Source organism: Solanum tuberosum, unplaced genomic scaffold (genome assembly GCF_000226075.1).
Source record: "Solanum tuberosum cultivar DM 1-3 516 R44 unplaced genomic scaffold, SolTub_3.0 scf00470, whole genome shotgun sequence".
Taxonomy (NCBI): Eukaryota; Viridiplantae; Streptophyta; class Magnoliopsida; order Solanales; family Solanaceae; genus Solanum; species Solanum tuberosum.
Genome location: NW_006239390.1, coordinates 236257 through 240366, shown reverse-complemented (window position 1 = coordinate 240366; position 4110 = coordinate 236257). Strand labels below are relative to the sequence as shown.

At 39.1% G+C, this 4110-nt stretch overlaps 1 pseudogene; it reads left to right on the top strand.

Moving 5' to 3' along the window:
* Positions 1–3800, top strand: part of LOC102591525 (L-type lectin-domain containing receptor kinase IX.1-like) — a 13413-nt pseudogene extending 9613 nt beyond the window's left edge.
* The last annotated feature ends 310 nt before the right edge of the window (positions 3801–4110 follow it).

Sequence of the window (4110 nt, the reverse complement as noted above, 5' to 3'; positions counted from 1 at the left end):
TATGCTCTTGGCTTAACTTGAAACTCTATACTCTTTGATTGACTTGAAACTCTATACTTAACTTGGAACTTGAGCCTTAAAATGAAGTTAAAACGTTCAATGAAGACTCTTGAAAAGCTTGGAAGACTTGCTTCTTAACTCTTGAACTTAACTCTTAACTTCACTTGACTTTCTAACTTTACTTGACTTTGATCCTAACTCACCTTGAATTGGATTATGGATTCAAGGGTAATGATCTCATGTTTACGACACTTTTCATTCTCTTACTCACTTGCTCGAGTCTTGAAACAAGTTACTAGAAATTGTAGACGACTCCTCAAAAAGACTCAAGGGATTTCCTTAGAATATTCGAAAGAATTCTCAACAACATAACTCTCAACTCTTCCTTGAATTTGAATTATGAATTCAAGATTTTGATCATGTTAGGAATGACTTTTAGGTGTTTAGAAGTAGCTTAGAGTAGTTAGAATCGAAAGGGAGTGAATGCACACTTTAAATGAACTCAAACGGGGCAACCAATGACAAATAGATGGGGCAAGTGACCCTGGCGCCATGGGTGGCGCGGGGCGCCAGCCCCTAAACTTCAGAGGAGAGTTTGGGGTGCTCTGGCAGGCGCGGCGCGCCAGGCCCCAACCCAGAAATTTCAGCATGCTCATTTTCTCGTTTTCTCACCTTATTTCACCTAAAATCGAATGGTTTCTTCCCCAAATCACTTAGAATCATTAACACCCTCAATATACCATAGATTCAACTCAAAAACACAACCGGAAACAAGTCCCAAATCAACAAGAATCTCACATCACAATCAACAACAAGACCACAATAATTTCAACAAAAACAACTAACAACTCCAACAATTTCCAACAACTTCAACAACAAATCCAATCCTTTCTCAAATCATAAAAATGAACTTGGTGTGTGGGGGAAAGGATCAACCCACACAAAGAACTCACATACCTTGTTAGGGATCACCCCCGACGATAATCCATGTTGATCTTTGACGGAAACTTGTTGATCTCCTCTTTCTCCTCCTCTTCTTCTTCTTCTTCTTCTCCTTCTTCTCTTCTTCTTCTCTTCTTCTTCTCAAGCCCTAGCTTTACTCTTTTAAAATGGGACAAAATGATCCAAGGATCAGCCCTATACAACAATATAATCCCAAAAGAATTGGCTAGGGAAAAGACTAAAATGCCCTTAATTTTTTTTTGGATGGATTCCCTGACAACTGCCAACTTTCAAAGGCCATAACTCACTCCTACGAACTCGGAATTGAGCAAACTCGGTGGCGTTGGAAAGACCGTTCCACAAATGTTGCAGCAATACCTGGAAGTCCACCTAAATTATCTTGAGCTAGAATTTATGGCTGTTCAAAGTTGGCCAAAAATTCACATTTTTCCATACTTAGCCAAAATTTCCAAAACTTTAAAATTCTTTCCAAAAATGAAAATTTCCAATTCTAAGCCTCTTCAATTATTTCACATTGCTGGATGTTACAAAAGGCCAACACTCAAGTGAAGAATCATCCTCAAGAACAACAGGGACCTAATAGAGCTGCAAGCTTAGTTGTCTTGGGATTATTTCTTCTGTACCTACATAGTTAATCTGTTCCTAATCTATAAAGGATTCATATATTGTGGTTTGTAAAAAGTCTAAGTCGGTTAAGGTTAACTGATTTAGTGGGCAACATTGTGTGCTGCTTAGTCAAAGTCTAAGTCATCCGGAGCGTGGTGGTTTAGTGGGCAACCTGCGTGTTGCTTAGTTGAAGTCTAAGTTGTCTAGTGGTGATAGCTTAGTGGGCAGAGTAACATCTGCTTAGGCTCTTCAAGTAATAAAGTTATTACTTGGTTGTGAGATTAATAACTTCTTCTCACGTTAATACAACCGCATCTTTGCGTGTGAATCGGCAAAGGAAATCTGGGAGTGTTTAAGAACAACTCATGAGGACACAGAGCAGGTGAATGAATCGAAGGTGGATATGCTAACCACCCATTATGAGAACTTCACAATGAAGGAGGGGGAAAGTATTTATGACATGCCTACAAGATTTTCATCTATAACCAACGAGCTGCGAAGTCTGGGAGAATCCATCAGCTCCAGTAAGCAAGTCAGGAAGATTCTTTGAATTCTTCCCAAGTCCTTGGCAAGCAAAGTAGATGCTATAACTGAAGCAAAGGACCTGAAGGTTCTGACAATGGATGCTCTCATTAGAAATCTTAAAACTCATGAAATGAATAGAAATAAAGACACCGGGTGATCATGTAGGTGTCGATATCAACTCCATGGTATCTGCTGTTAATGTGACCTGGTTCAGTAGCATTCCCAATAATAAGAGAACTGATGCCTGGATTACTTATAATTCAACTTCAAAAAATCTTAGTGTTGTCTTCACCGGTTTCCAACAACAAGGGAATACTACAGTCATCGTCCTGCAAAACCTGTCTTACAATCTTGATCTGAGGGAATATTTGCCAGAATGGATCATTTTTGGCTTCTAAGGTGCAACAGGAACCCTCTTTGTATTACAAACCATATACTCTTGGAATTTTACTTCTTCTTTAAAACATAATGACAACATAACAGATCCAGATGTACCCTTACCATGCCTTGTGCCAGAGGATACTTCAAGCAAAAATAAGTTAGGACTAGTGATTGGATTGATTTCTGGCGGTTGTGTTTTGGTAGCAGTATCTGTTTTAATATTGTTTGTATTTTGGAGAAAGAGAAAGGTGCAAGAAGATGAAGATGAAGATGATGATATTATTGATGGTTCCATGAACAATGAATTTGAAAGAAGCACAAGACCAAAGAAGTTCTTGTACAGTGAGTTGGTTAGATGTACAAATAACTTTTCGTGGGAAGAGATGCTTGGGCAGGGTGGGTTCGGAGGTTTTTATAAAGGATATCTCAGTGAATCCAACTCCTATATTGCTGTTAAGAGGGTTTCAAGGGAGTCAAAGTAAGGAATAAAAGAGTATGCATCAGAAGTAAGGATCATCAGCCGGTTAAGACATAAACATTTGGTGCAACTCATTGGTTGGTGCCATCAAAAAAGAGAGCTTCTACTTGTCTATGAGTTCATGCCTAATGAAAGCTTGGATTACCATCTTTTCAAGGGAAGAAGCCATTTGACATGGCCAATAAGATTCAAGATTGCTCAAGGCTTAGCCTCAGCGTTGCTTTATCTACACGAAGAATGGGAATTGTGTGTGGTGCATAGGGACATAAAGTCCAGCAATATTATGTTGGATTCCAATTTCAATGCCAAACTTGGGGATTTTGGTTTAGCTAGGCTAGGTAAGGGATGCCAAACAACAATTTTGGCAGGCACAATGGGTTACATGGCTCCTGAATGTGTTACGACTGGCAAAGCTAGCAAGGAAACAGATGTTTATAGCTTTGGTGTTGTCGTGTTAGAAATAGGTTGTGGAAGGAAATCTATTGAACATAAAGCTGAGGAGCATCAAGTAAATATTATCGAATGGGTTTGGAGACTTTACGGGATGGGAAATCTTCGTGAAGCAGTTGATCCTAGATTCTCATTAGAGTTCAATGAACAGGAGGTGGATCACTAGCTAATTGTTGGCTTATGGTGTGCTCATCCAGATAATAATTGTAGACCTTCTATTAGGCAAGCAATTATGGTGCTTAATTTTGAAGTTCCGTTGCCCTTACTCCCTCCAAACATGCCTGTACCGACATATTGCAGTCCGCCACAATATGAATCAACTACTTCATTTACATCACCATATGATTCCAACGGTCCTCAGATTTCTGAAGTACACTCTGCAGTGACTAGAGACTAGATTGGTTCTTCAAACAACACAACAGCTTCTGCAGCATCTTCGCCTTCCGCATCACTTCTGTACACATGTTGATATTTTCTTATAAAGGAACTAGTCTTTCATTTCCCTGCATTCAATCTTTCAATTTTTGCTCGTAGTATTCTTTATTATTTTTTCTGTTATGAAGTAAATTGAATGAATCAACAACTCTTTTTCAAAGTTTAAATTTGTTAAATTAGGTCTTAGGCCTAACTCACACCCCAAAAGCTAGCTCAAAGGGAGGAGGATTGCCCAAGCCTTATAAGGAGTCCACCCATCTCATTAACCACCG